We start from the raw sequence: 15,291 nt of genomic DNA on the forward strand, positions 1-15,291 counted from the left end.
TTCCTTTTATTGTCTTTGTTTCAGCCATCATGTTTAATGAATCAGGTTGAAACATACATAGCCTAGAAGATAGTATGTTATTTATTGAATTTATATCCTGCCGTTTCTCCTAAAGGAGCCCAGGGTGGCAAACAATAAGTAGCAATTAGCACATGGATTCCTAAAAGGGGTTGGAAAGCAGGGTTCTAGTCTGACTCCAACAAAATTTCAGAGTGTTCTTCCCTGACTATAACTTCTGAGAATAAAAACCTTATCACACAAAATGAAAAAAATAAAATAAAAATCCCTCCCTCAGAGATGTGTTTTGGAGGTGAAATGGATGGGGAGCAGGAATGGAACACACAGAACCTTTTCTGTTTAGTGAGAGGAAATCCTTCCCCACAAATGTCTCCTCAGCACCAACTTTGCTAAGTTAGGACAAAAGCGAAACAGCTCCCTTACTCTATGACAGTTGATTGTGGTGGCTGGTAAGATTTTTACTTGGTAGGGCTGCAAGTTTTAACCTTACAATATTTATTTATTTTTTCAGCCCATGAAATTTATGCACCACTCAATGTGGTTTACAAAAGGAATGAAACAATACAGTTATGAGCAAGAACCATTAAACATTCAAAAAGTTAAAACCAGGACTTGCACACCACTTATTTAGGAAAGTGTGCCATTAAACATATGCAGAATTACATTGCCCTCTCACTAAACAAAATGTCAATCATTCTCTGCACATCTATGGACACAGGATGAGATTTTGCTTAAGAAGATCCAAGTATGATAATCAGACTCCATACCTCTTATTTAGAAATCAAGCCATATCATATGGCATATGTTTTTCAATTTCTGTATTGATTACACCTAACATCCATGGCCAAAAATGCTAAACAAGCACAAAATGCTTTAAAAATAGAAGTAAGTAACATTTGCTTCCAGGTGCATGCAGTTTTCCTTGTCCCTAAAGTAAATGTAACTTTTCATTTTCCAAAACATTTTCCACCCTTTAAATTTGAATCAAGTATTCCAACCAACAGAGAAAACAATGATTGCTTCATTTGAGCCAGGGCACATCAGAGCGCATCAGAATGTATTTACAGTGCATGGCTCAGTCATGAAAATGTGAAGTAATAATATATGTTCGTGTGCAGAGTATATCACACTGAAGTAATCATAATCAACCTCTTTTGTCTGAGATTAGGAAGAATATCTTCAAGGTTTGATGAAGGATGTAGAATCAATCAGAGTGACACCCAGACAGGCATAGAGCCCAAACTTTTCATTTTACAAATTCATTGGGGGGCGGCGGAAGCAAGCAAGAAATAAGAGCAAGAACATTTTGCTCAGTTCTGCAGTCCATAGGCTTGCCATACATCTGAAAAATTCTGGACATGTATGGAAATCAGATGTCTAAAATGGTGGCTGGCAGGAAATTTTTGAATTTTAAGAGATGTCCAGAATTTCCTGCATGTATGGAAACCCAGGGTTTTGGTTTTTTTTTGGTTTTCTGTTTGTGTGTATGTGTGTGCCACCAAAGCTTTCTGTCTTGCTTCAGCCACTGTCTGCTTCCCTTTTGGCCCTGTCCTCTGCCTCCTGGCACGTCTGCTTGGCCCACTGCTCTGGCTCCACCCACCATATTGCCACTGCCTTTGGAGGCAAGAGAGAGTGATGGATGAACGCAGGCATGGGTGAGACAAAGCATTCGGCAGGGAGGGTCTGCCCGGGCATGGAGTGTATCCCTTCCTTGAGCACCTCTCTCTCTCTGGGTTCTGGGGATGGAAATCTCCCCTCTTTGATGGGGGTCATCTCCCCTCCTTGATGGCTTCTTTGGTCCTTCTCCCCCGGAGGTCTCTGGATCTCCTCCCCAGCTTTGCACCCCTGCACTCTGGGTTCGCTGCTCCAGCAAAGCCTTTGCGCTCCATCCCTTGTACATGGGGTGGGGGCTGCAGCCTTGGGCTGGGCGCAGGGCTCTGCTGAGGCCAGGGCTGTTTTTTGCTGCCCTTCTGGGCTGCCTCACAGCAGCAGCAGGAAGAGGGAGTCAACACTTTCTCCACCCACAGCTGAGTTTGAGGCAGGATAATATTTGAAGCCCTTCACAATACATCTGTTTGTGAGGCGCGATATATAAATAACCAACAGGATGGTGGGCAGGTTGTCTAACCCTATGCATATGTACTGCTGTGTTCACTGGGGCCTATTCCTATGCAAGTGTGAACAGGACTGCAACCTAAAGATGGTTTTTAGAAAGCTGATGAGCTCATCCAAGTCTGCTATCTTTTCACAATGTTTTATTGTACAAGATCTCACAAAACTAAATGCAGCCCATTAACCTTGTATGATCACCAGTTGCAGATGGCATGGTGGGGCAGAGGCAGTGGAAATGTATCAGCAGAACCAATCTGGCACTCCTGCCAGTGTGTTTGCACTGTATCACCCTCACTGCCTAAGCAGCAGTAACTCACCTTCTGCATGGTCAGGTAATTGCCTCTGCACCACCACACCATCTGCTACTAGTGGTGACTAGCAGGGTTTGACATACTCCCTTGCTGTCTGCCTGGGTTATCTAGCTCTTGGTAAGTCTCAGTATATGGTTGATTACCTGCATTTAGCCTTTGTGGGTCAGGCTGTGCAGCCCCGCATGAACAACTTTCTGTAATTGTAGACTCTAGAACTATAGAGCCCCATGCAATGTGTGCAACTGAATGCACAATCTAGAGAAGCCAAATGCAAAAACTAGATAAATGCAGTAAATGCACACTTCTTCTTCTTCTTCTTCTTCTTCTTCTTCTTCTTCTTCTTCTTCTTGTTGTTAAAAAGCAGCTATCATGCAATTTCTTTGTTGCAAGCCTAACTCTTTCCATTGTTTGGGAACAAAACATTGCACTTCTGGCATAGGATCAAGATTAGCTCTACTTCAGCACTATATAAACCTAGGTGTTCTTGATTCACATGAAACACCCTGAGGGAGTTCTGTACAATTGGCTTTGCGCAACTAGTGAATTACAGCTTCATAAGTGACATCACAAATGTGGATTTCATTATTTTTGTATATACAATTGACAGTGGCTACCTTGAAAAAATAGATAGATAATCAATTGACTACTTTAGCAGTTCTAAAAATAAGTGGCTAAGCCTTAGGCTACTACATACCGAGAGCCTGTAAGTTCAAGGACTAGATAAAGAAGCTGCCATTTTTATTCTGAATGTTAATCTTCAAACATAGCCCATCCCCCTGCACAGTTTGTTATTGTCAGAAACACTGTTATGTATATTGTGAAGTAAAAATAAGCCAAGATGGGGAATGTTTTAGACCAAGGTAATAGAACTGTACGAGAACAGAATAGAGATGTTTTAATCATGCTTGCTGCTGATCTTTATATGTATATGTATATGTATATAAAATTATTAATCTGAGTAGTTAGGGGGGAAATGACACAATGACAGTTAATTATAAGTAATCCTGCAGCACTTCAACACAGACTAATAAGAACAGAGAGCTCTGCCAGCAGTTGGTTATATCCTCAAGGGGGAAAAGTGATTTATTTTAATTTTTGCCTAAAATAATTTCACTTGCTTCAGATTCAAAACTGAAGTATAATTTGCTTAGTAAATATATCAGATGATTGGTCTCTAGTACTCAGAAAATCAAGAATGTAAGAAAGGAACTGGTTGTTTAGATCTAAATGCCTGTGGAGGTTTTTCAGGAATCGAAGTTGGGAAAGAGACTTATGCATGTCTTGCTTTATTCAGATAAGCACAGCAGCTGAATAAAAACCCTGCCCCTTCTCAGACGACTGTGCCCATGCCATCATGTGGGATGAGGGACTGGTCACCATTTAATTTCCAGGAGGGCTGTTGCACAATACAAGCAGAAGGTTCATGGATCTTCTTGGACTCCATTTGCAAAGAGACAGATCAGACCCTTCTGCTTCCTCATATTATCTATAACAGAGGTGGGCAGAAAGTAGAACAGATTCTACTGGTAGATCTCTGGGTGATTTGCAGTAGGTTTACAAAGATTTCTGACTCCCAATGATTTGACAATAGCAATAAATGAAAAAGGGCTCCGACTCAAATTTTGCTGTTGAAATTAAGGATGCTTAGGAAGATGAACCCAGTCTAGGTTTGTGGGTGACAGAAATACAAGCTGTGTTCTGTTACTGAAAACAAACTCCCTGGGCTAAGCATTGCTCAGAGTTATCCATTTCTTAATTCTAAGTTTATGCCTGCTCCATGAACCACTATGCTTCACTAAAACCTGGCTGATAATCTTGGGATTCTAGCTAAAACCTGAAGGCAATCATGTAAGATAGCAGTCTGTTCACTCCTATTCTCTAATTCTCAGAGAATTCAAAGGAAAGGTGTTCATCCCAGGAGGAGGTCTCTTGCTATCTAAGAGCTGGTAAAAGGATTTGTGGAGCTTTGTGTATATTCTTTAGTGGATTTTAGTCTTACTAATCACAGGAACAATGCTTTATTAATTACCACTCCTTTGTGAGAAGTTGAGCACTGTTAATCCCCACAGAGCCATAAGAGGAGAGGGCTTGCATAGCACCTTGAGGCTTCTATACAACGTTGGTCAGACTTTCTGAATTTGGCTCCTTTTTTATCTCCTCCTAACCTAATATTAGTAATCTGCTGCATAAATAAGCATGTGGAGATACTCATCTTCAGTTGCATCCAGCCTGCTACTGCATGCAAGGATCATATAAATTGGAGGTAAACAGCAAGAGGAGTATTATGAACTCAGGCTTGCTAGAGAGGTTAAAAGCAACAAAAAAGGCTTTTATGGGTATGTTCGTAGCAAAAGGAAGAACAAAGAAACAGTGGGGTCACTCAGAGGAGAAGATGGTGAAATGCAAACAGGGGATACAGAAAGGGCTGAACTCCTCAATGCCTTCTTTGCCTCAGTCTTCTCCGATAAAGAAAACAATGCCTGACCTGAAGAATTTGGAGCAAATGATTCAGCAGAGGAAACACAGCCCAGAATAACTAAGGAGATAGTACAAGAACACTTGGCTAGTTTAGATGTATTCAAGTCTCCAGGGCCAGATGAACTGCATCCAAGAGTATTAAAAGAACTGGCAGATGTGATCTCAGAACCACTGGCACTCATCTTTGAGAATTCCTGGAGAACAGGCGAAGTCCCGGCAGACTGGAGGAGGGCAAATGTTGTCCCTATTTTCAAAAAGGGGAAAAGAGAGGACCCAAATAATTACCGCCCAGTCAGTCTGACATCAATACCAGGGAAGATTCTGGAGCAGATCATTAAGCAAACAGTCTGTGAGCACCTAGAAAGGAATACTGTGATCACCAATAGTCAGCATGGATTTCTGAAAAATAAGTCATGTCAGACTAACCTGATCTCGTTTTTTGACAGAATTACAAGCCTGGTAGATGAAGGGAACGCAGTGGATGTAGTCTACCTTGATTTCAGCAAGGCATTTGACAAGGTGCCCCATGATATTCTCGTAAAGAAGCTGGTAAAATGCGGACTTGACTATGCTACCACTCAGTGGATTTGTAACTGGCTGACTGACCGAACCCAAAGGGTGCTCATCAATGGTTCCTCTTCATCCTGGAGAAGAGTGACTAGTGGGGTGCCACAGGGTTCTGTCTTGGGCCCGGTCTTATTCAACATCTTTATCAACGACTTGGATGATGGACTCAAGGGCATCCTGATCAAATTTGCAGATGACACCAAACTGGGAGGGGTGGCTAACACCCCAGAGGACAGGATCACACTTCAAAATGACCTTGACAGATTAGAGAACTGGGCCCAAACAAACAAGATGAATTTTAACAGGGAGAAATGTAAAGTATTGCACTTGGGCAAAAAAAATGAGAGGCACAAATACAAGATGGGTGACACCTGGCTTGAGAGCAGTACATGTGAAAAGGATCTAGGAGTCTTGGTTGACCACAAGCTTGACATGAGCCAACAGTGTGATGCGGCAGCTAAAAAAGCCAATGCAATTCTGGGCTGCATCAATAGGAGTATAGCATCTAGATCAAGGGAAGTAATAGTGCCACTATATTCTGCGCTGGTCAGACCTCACCTGGAGTACTGTGTCCAGTTCTGGGCACCACAGTTCAAGAAGGACACTGACAAACTGGAACGTGTCCAGAGGAGGGCAACCAAAATGATCAAAGGCCTGGAAACGATGCCTTATGAGGAACGGCTAAGGGAGCTGGGCATGTTTAGCCTGGAGAAGAGGAGGTTAAGGGGTGATATGATAGCCATGTTCAAATATATAAAAGGATGTCACATAGAGGAGGGAGAAAGGTTGTTTTCTGCTGCTCCAGAGAAGCGGACACGGAGCAATGGTTCCAAACTACAAGAAAGAAGATTCCACCTAAACATTAGGAAGAACTTCCTGACAGTGAGAGCTGTTCGACAGTGGAATTTGCTGCCAAGGAGTGTGGTGGAGTCTCCTTCTTTGGAGGTCTTTAAGCAGAGGCTTGACGACCATATGTCAGGAGTACTCTGATGGTGTTTCCTGCTTGGCAGGGGGTTGGACTCGATGGCCCTTGTGGTCTCTTCCAACTCTATGATTCTATGATTCTATGATTCTATTAGAAGAGAGAGATCACAGGACACATCTGATTCTTTATTAAAATAGCAAATCAGGAAGGAATCATCAGCAGAATAAAAAAAACAGCTCTTCCTGAGATTCTTTACCCCAAAATCAGTTTGGGTTCATAAGGGCACTGGAGGTGCACTCATCTCCACTAATTCAAAGGGAATCAGGAAGGGTCCTCTGCCAGATGGATATGGGAAGCAAGTTCTCACATGCTGTAGAACCTTATTCCCCCTCCCCATGTAATTTGTGCCCTCCATTAGGTCTCCTATAGACCCCAGTTTGAGTATCACTGGCTGTAATGATCCAAAGATGCTTGAATTCCACTCCTGCATATTTCCCTCATAAAGATCATCCTGACTTCCTAACAATTAATGCTTGTCTTCACAGTACCATGGACAGCTCCCAAACACACGTTCTGTGTTCTTTCTCTTAATCCATGTATTTAGGAGGCGATCTTTGAATCCCAACCTAAAAGCTTTATTCTACATGTTATTAAATTAGTGGTGAGATTCCCGTATTGCAAGTGGCTGGAGTAGATGACCCTCAGGATCCCCCCCTAAAATTCTATGATTCTATGGGTGTATGATTCTATTTTTAAGAAATACTAGTTTAAATGTTTTTTTTTAAAATAATATATAAAAACAACCTTTTTGAAGCATTGGGCATCCCTATTTATTAAATTATTGTATTAGTGCTCAGATATTCATGCAAAGGCAAGCCTGCCCAATCTGCAAGACATCAAGTCAAATAAATATAGTTCAACAGCAGTAGAACTGCCCAGACTAGCAGGAGAAACATGGTGTTTATGAAGCTGTCATGCATGGCTGGTGTGCTGTGTTTGACTTCGTGGGTTTCAGACTGTGCAGGTCTGATGTAAATATTTTAAATACAATTTTCTTATATGATCCATATAATTCCAAAGTCAGCTGTGCCTACCCTCTTATATCAGCCATTCCCTCTTTCCATAACAGATTTGAGTTTTCAATGCAAGGTTATTCTGACTGCTCTATCTAAAATTGTCACACAAAGGCACATGTAGGGAGCCTGGTTTACAATTATACAATTGCTGGCAATTTCAGTATTAGACTCCAAAAGGCCTTCAAAACTAGAAAAGATTAAATTGCACTGCTGTCAAGAAGTCTGCATAATCAGGGTCATGAAATGCTATGCAGAAAACTCTTTGGAAGAATTATATTAGAATTTTAGGGTTGGTTCACACATACACATGATTGGCATGTGTGGATGAGCTATCAGATTAAGCTCTACAGTATTTTCAATATAAGCTCACATCATGACAATCCCACTTTTTCTGTTTAGTTAATTCAGACACACCAGTTGAATCATCAAGGGCTGAGTAAACAAGTTTCTAGACCTTCTGGTTTATGGAGAAGGTTTTAAAGTCTGCCTAATGTCTTAGCAGTAAAAAAAAAAAAAAAAAATTCCCCTGAACCATAACTTGCTTTTCAGGGACAGTCTTGTCAGAACAGGCATAAGGCATCAAGGATGAGACAGGGAATCCCAATGATTTCCTTACAGCACAGGGAGTGGCTGTAAAACACCTGTCCTTTTCCCTTTCAGTTTGAAGAAGGGTTCACCTCATTTCCCTTTTTGTCTTTGCACTGCAATCAACAGACTTTGTTGCCACTGATTGAAATGTTGATCTAATCCTCAGTTGTGCCACTCCACCATGCTTGTGAGGAAGGAGGTTTCCTGCTTTTTATTTTTGATTAAAAGCACCACTTGTATGTTTATGCAAATGAAAGTTATTTTAAAACAAACCCTCTTAAACATCTTTTTAAAAACTTTGGAAAAAGTTCTCTGGGCTGGGAGCATAGATTCAAAACATCACAGGCACCCCTCATTCTGAATTTTATACCACAAAGTTTCCCAGTGAATTGGCAAATGGCAAAACTCATTTTCCCTAGTGGTGTTGCCAGTACCCATAATTAGCTTGGTATGTATAATTTAATTTATTTGGCTCGTAACGCTCAGCTATTATGTTCCCAGACACATCTTCTCTGATATTAAAACAGATTATGTGCATTTAAACCAAGAAAATTAGAGTGGTGATACTCTTTAATGTTAACCACTTATTCTCAATTAAGCCTTCAGTAAGCTTTCAGTAATTGCTGTGAATACATGTCAGGATCACTCAGATAAGCAGCTTTTTGTTGGGTGAGTATCCTGACTATTTGGGCTGCCATACATCCAGAATTTCTAGGACATAGTTGAAAGCAGTGTCTGGATGGAAAACCTGAAGCAAAACTAAAAAAAGCTCAACAACCAGATATCCACTTTTTGAAATATGGCAACTCTATATTTGGTTAAATCAATAAACTCTTTCATTCCTGGGAACATTTTTATGGGGTCAGAGTTGACTTTCCAAACAGCAAACCACCATGCATGATGCTACTAAAAGTGGATGCAGAGCAGGTGAAAATAAAGCAGTTTCCAGAGATTTTCAGTTACATCATTAATGTTCCATCATGCACCATGCACAATGTCAGGTTCAAAAACTAGTTTCTGAGGTTGATAATGATTTTTAATTTTGTCTCCATTCATAATGGAGCTCTGCTTTGAAATAGGTGAGCTGTGGGTCAGGTGAAGCTGGTTCAACTTCTCCAGGGAACTTCTCTGGGGAACTTCCAATTTTTCTTCCAATTGCTCTTCCTTCAATTGCCTACCGCCAGCACCACTGTGGTCAAACTTTATAATGCTTCTTCATGCATCCTTAAATATGGTATGAACTATGAATCACTGGATGTAAATAAATCTGGTGGTACTTGCAGGCATCCATGTTTATGCACAATATTGATAAGAAAGCATGAGTAGAGGAAGTGGAACTGCAAAAGCCAGAAGAAGCTGTAGCAATGATTGCTTTGGCGAGAGAGGCCAGGAATGTGGTTGGCCCTTCTGACAATGGATACCAATGTCCTGGAGCAGCTTATATGATGCAATATTATTCCATCTTATCAGAACAGTAATAAATCAGAGGAAGAATATACTTGAGAAGCAAATCTGAGCTTGACAACAGGTACCATGCAGCCACCCTCTCTAGCTGTATGTTCAAGACTCCAATCAGGAAAGGTTAATAGCTTGTGAATTTCTTTGCCAGGCTTTTCTTGTTTTGCATGGCAGGTAAAATTCCTGCCCTCCTAAAATGGTTGAATAATTGGGGAGGGGAAATACATTGCTTTAGGCTGCACTTTACTAAAATTTCATTTCCTCCATTCCCCAGCATCTTTGATACATAGCCCATCAGGGAGGCAGTGTTGACCACTGTACTTTCTAATTGTCCTTTTCAAGTGTTGTAATACTTGCTATATATTAAAAACAAACAAACTCATAGCAATAGGCTTCCCAAATATTTATCTCTTTTCTCTTGTCACTCAAGTTTTGACTCATAACCTTGTAATACAACCTTTTTGTTACGTCAACACTCTTTACTGGCAAATCACCTACCAGTAAAGGTGTAGTATGGTAGGGTGGAAGGCCAACAACAGGTGGAGCCAGAGTCGATGGTAGACAGAGCCAGAGACAATGAGAGGCAGAGCCAATTAAATCCAGCTTTGCTCTTGTCATCCTCCTTGGTGAATTCTGCAAGGGCAACACTGAGACCAAGGAGAAGCAAGCTGACAATGCCATCCTTTTGGAATGGACATAGATAGGAAGGCAGGCAGGCAGCTGGCTGAGGCTGGTGGGGCTGTGTCTGATTTGGATCAACCTCCACTGGTAGAAGGACAAGCCAGTGTGATATCATGGGTAAATAATGTTTAGTCGGCAGAATGCTTCTGTGCTTTAAATATATAGCCAAGAAAACATATATACTTAGCTTTCTATGAGGACTGGCTTCATGTAAGGACATGAAGCAGAGTAAAGATACCCCCTTGAGTGACAGATGCAGTGAGTGGTGGCAAGGTGTTGGAGCAACGTGTGCCAAGTGGAGGACACTGTCCCATCATCAGTGCTGAACTAAGATTTAACTGCCAGTCCAGTCAGCTTCTCTTCGTGGAATGGAGTTGGGAAGGATGCCATGCTGCCTCAGGCACCAAAAGTCTTGGGCCAACTTTGCTTCCAACCACGTCTAACATTATTCTTTGCAAGTCAGCTACTACATCAGCTATAGGAGGAGCAAGGTAGTATTCAAAGCACCGGCATAGTGGAAGATTACTTAGAAGTTCCTTTGTGTGCACTGTAGCTAGGTTTTCATCCAAGTGCATGTAAAAGTGTGTGTGTGTGGAGGGGAGGCCTTTATCCTCCTAAGCCAGAGAAATCATTATGAAATAATGTATTTTCTCTCCCTACACAAATATGCGGTGAAGTATAGTAATATAACACTTGCAGAAGTTTGGGCTGCAGTTTTCTAACAAACTTCCTAATAGAAATAGCATTGGGATTCACCTCCACAACCACTTGCCTCTCAGTATCTCTGTCTTTCCATCCCCAAATAAAGTAGCTGCGATTGGCTTGTGAAATAAATGTTCTGTTTACTTGCACAGAAGTGGAAAAAAGCAGCAGCTTTATGCCCTAATCTTGCTTTGCCTGATATTTTGGGTGCGATAGAACCTATTTGGTAACCAGTGTGGTACCTGCAGATAATGAGGAGCCTGACTGGACTGGGAAACATCTCCATAGCATCCGCATTCAGTCATTATCTGATCCACCACCACTAGTAATAGTCTAGCTAAATATTCTGTCTATCTGCATTTTTTCATATTCTCTGGGGATCTGCTGACCTATCCTATCTTGAAAAGTTGTTGTTGCCACAAAATGAGGTGCTTTCTTTTCTTTCTTGCTTCTTCATTATTTCATTCTGTTTTTGCTGGGGTTTCTCTCTGCGTCTCTCCTCCTCCCCCACTACACAGGAATATTATTAAATGGAATGTTTTGTTAATCAATCTGTGCTCAAGCTGCCAGGCAAGGAGATAATACCCTGTGTAAACCATGGATGAATGACTTCCTGCCTATCTCCTCTGCTCTTCTAATTGCACATGACAACACTCAAAGGGGCCCCTGTGAATCTCTGGCACTGACAGAGCAGAGGAGACACCAGCTTCCCCTTGCTACTCTCTGTTCATTAGCATTGATGCTGCTGAGCAACCATCCCTAGGGATGAGATGGGGAGTTCTTTATTCCTTTCCTTTTCTAGGCCTCCTAAACTAGCACAGGAGCTCCGATCTAAAAATATATCTATGATAACTAAGAAAACAGCTGGTTGACACAACAATACTTTTAAAACAAGGCCTTTCTGTAGGTAGTTTCATGCCCAGCACAACAGCTCTCCTTGAGTAGTTTCATGCCCCCAGCTGATACCTCTCCATTCTTGCTGACCCCTCTGTAGCATGCACCACCATCTGGGCCATTGTATTGCATAGTCCTTTGGGATTTTAGACCTATTATCTGCTTGGCTGTTTGCTTCCACTACTGGAATAGTTATCACAAGAGAAATTAGGTGATAAAAGAGTACAGAGTTTCTGTGGTTGAGATATGCCAGTATAAATAATGGTGTGTGTTCTCTTAGGCTCAAGGATCGTCTTAACCTAACCTATCCATTCCTATCCAGACAGAGGTCTGATGGGAATAACAAGATTTTGCTTCTAATTAGATGTGTTTCAGATAGGAAAGTCAGTTGTGTTCCTTCCTGTCTTCTTGCCATAAAACACAGTCCCAAGTGTTTTGCAATTGTCTAAAGCCAGAGAACAACAAGCAGCATTTACAGATCAAGTTAATCACCTTGAAGTCCAATGGATTGCAGTGGGAAAATTAAGCAAACCACTTGTATTGAAATCAATGAGGCTTTAAAGTCCATAATGTTTACTGGATCACACCCAACAGTTCTGGAGCAAATTGAAATGGCATAAAGGTGACGTGTTCCCTCTGGAATATGCAAATATTTATTTTGCTCACTCTTGTATCTGACCATATGTTTTTGCGGGATTTTCTGGTAGTCAAAATGTCTGCAAAGTCTGTAAACAGAGGCAATCATGAAGTGAACATACACTGCAGACAAGGATCCTTCCTTCAACAATTTTTTTGGGGGGAGTGATTTTGTGTCACCAGCTTCTGTTCATTTCTAGAGTTATCGCCCCATCACCACCTAAGAGACTATAGACAAGTACTAAAATTTTATGGAAAAGATTTAATTTTAAATTTGATTGTAGACTTATCCCAGTAATGCTATGTTTATGTGTTATTATTTATTGCACCTCCTCCAGAAACCATTCTGTACGCCTAGGGTGATGAACTCCACAAAATAAACATGCAGCAGGAAATAATTAAAGCAAATATTTCAGGAACCAGCCGCATGCTCAAGAGGTGCTTGTTCAAACTTTTCCAGGTATGTCAGCAAATAATTATTTCCATCCAGAAATGAACCAGGAGTATTTCTTTCAAAATGAGCTGGTATTTGTAATGAGTCAGGCTGACTGCTTCTAAGACAGGAAAAGGAAGAAGACAGTGACCCTATGTATTAGTTATAAAATGGGAACTTTCCATATTGCTTGTTATAATCCAAGGGGGTTTTGTGAGAAGAACCATCACAGTGATACATTTGTTAAATACATGGTGCTAAATTCAGACTTCCTTCGCCTTTTGAGATTCAGCTTGCGTGCTCTTCTAGAAGCTCTTCAAAAGAACCGAAGATACAGCAGCAGGCTTCCTATGCCCATGGGACACAAGCAAAAAAAAGGGAGCACCCCTTCTCTGCCTGGTTTAGTATAGGACTTGCTTGAGCAAATGGCTTTGTGCCCAGCTTTCTTGGAACTATCAGTTGAGCAGCAGGGTTGCCAAAATGATGCACAATAACAAGCTCCAATCTACATAACACCTGGCCTATACAAACCAGGTCATTATGAATTTGATCCAAGCTGTCATTCACGTTGCTTTGTTATTCCCATACAGGTTTGCACTACTCATCCATGAAAGGGAATCGTCTCTTAGCATTTCCATTCTCACTTCCAGGTGCCATCCTCCTTTACCTGAGCATCACATTGGAGGACTTGCAAGATCCATTTAAGCAACAGGGACAGCGATGAAAAGAAGAAGCATCTGAATGCTAGATGAGGCAGGAGGACAGCTGGAGGAATCCTGTGGGTTCAAACTCCTGCTTCTCGCTGCTTGCACCAGGTTAGACATTCCTTTTTCTTTCACTGATACTCTGCTTTGCAATTCTAATCCCCCAAATGCCTTTGATAAACTTTGGAAGGAATGCACATCTTAAAAATTTACTCAAGGAGTATATCTTTAAAATACAGTAGATCAGTAGATGATATAGTATAGAACAGGAAGATGCAATAACAGTATGTGGTCCATCAAGCTCCTCCCCGTCCCCCAAATCCATACAGATTCTCACTGCCATCTTGTGGCATCCAATCTGCACAACCACCATTCCATATTAACTCTTTTCCTGGGGGAAAGACTTTGCTGGGTTTTCCTGATGCACACAACAGGTTTTTATGTTGCATAGGCATTGTGTACAAAAAATGGAAATTTGTTAAACTTGTCTACCTATTCAGATTGCTCAGTTTAGGTAAACATGGTGGACGTTTTGTGTAGGGAGTCACCTACCACCACCACCACATGTGTCTTTCTCCTCTGGGCAGTGGCAGGAATAGATAGTTCTATACAATGTTCCTTCCACATCCACCTCAATGTATTCTGAGATCTGCAACTGCTGTTCTTGCTCTTCTGGCCCAGAATCGGTGTCTGAGGTGAGGGCATGGAATCGATTTTGCAGCTCCAGTGACACAACATTACTTCTGACAGTCCTGCTTCTGAGTGTCATGTTCCTCCAGGGGTTCATCTTCTGCAGTGGGCAATTTCCCTTCTCCTTAGGGGCACCCCACCTGTGTTGTTGTTCCAGGGCAGTCCATTCTGCTGTATTTAGAACTTCCTTCTCTTGCCCAGTAACTCAAAGTGTGTACAGGTGGGCCTCAAGTTACTGTACCTTCTCTTCTACTTGCTGCAGGTGTAGTTTTGCACATTCTCAGACAGGAAGGCAAACGTGGCACAAGTGCTGCAGGTCACTTGCCATCCATGTTTCTTGGTTCTATGTACGCTGTGAGACAGCACTCTTGGCCTCCCCTTCAAAATGCCGTCACAAAGGCTCCTGTTTACAAGTCTGGTCACAAGCTCCCAAAGGCTGCAATCAGCAAAATAGAACTGATAAGCTTCATCAGATAAGCTTTGGTTGGCAAGAAGTCACAAACTTTGGTCTGGCAAATTCTTGCCAGAAGTTATTCCAGTAACATGTGGTAACTTTACCTGTTTGCAGTCTGATCCCTAAACCTGTTAGTTCAGTTTAAAGGAATGAAATCTCAAGCAGGCATGCTTTAGGATAGCACACTACCTGGGTTGAATCCAGGAATCTTGTGAGTGAAGTTGTGCTCATGGAAACTCCTAGCCTTGAAAGGAGAGGGGAGGAAGTCATCAGCATGTTGCCACTCAGAATTTGCTGAGAGATAGAGGACTTATGGAGAAATGGTATGGGAATCTGCAGTGGAAAGCAGTCATTGGTAAAAATGTCCTTTCCTCTCTCTGCCAGTAACAGTCTCTGTGTGATTACGAGGCTTTTGGCAAATGGAAGGAGCTCTTCCATTCATGAAAGGTATCCTCTGAATCCCAGCCAAGGCACTTTTTGGGTTCAATTGTGGCTCCTAGGGGCTGCAGCTGTTCACATTTTTAGACCTTTTCGCTTTGTTCTTGCCTCGTTTTTTTGTGCATA

The 15,291-nt window shown here is 41.7% G+C and overlaps 1 protein-coding gene across 6 annotated transcripts in view; it reads left to right on the top strand.

The window, feature by feature from the left end:
* The window catches only part of THSD7B (thrombospondin type 1 domain containing 7B), a 616,280-nt gene that overhangs the window by 233,320 nt on the left and 367,669 nt on the right, over positions 1–15,291 (top strand). For 5 of the 6 annotated variants that reach the window (XM_081870551.1, XM_081870552.1, XM_081870547.1 and 2 more), the window contains 2 exons: positions 12,785–12,906; positions 13,530–13,694. The gene's annotated coding sequence lies outside the window, so the exon portion shown is untranslated. The remainder of the gene's footprint in view (positions 1–12,784; positions 12,907–13,529; positions 13,695–15,291) is intronic. The other variant, XM_081870548.1, reaches the window with a different exon arrangement.

This window comes from Podarcis erhardii (assembly GCF_964252035.2).
Source record: "Podarcis erhardii genome assembly, chromosome: 1".
In the NCBI taxonomy this organism is placed as follows: domain Eukaryota; kingdom Metazoa; phylum Chordata; class Lepidosauria; order Squamata; family Lacertidae; genus Podarcis; species Podarcis erhardii.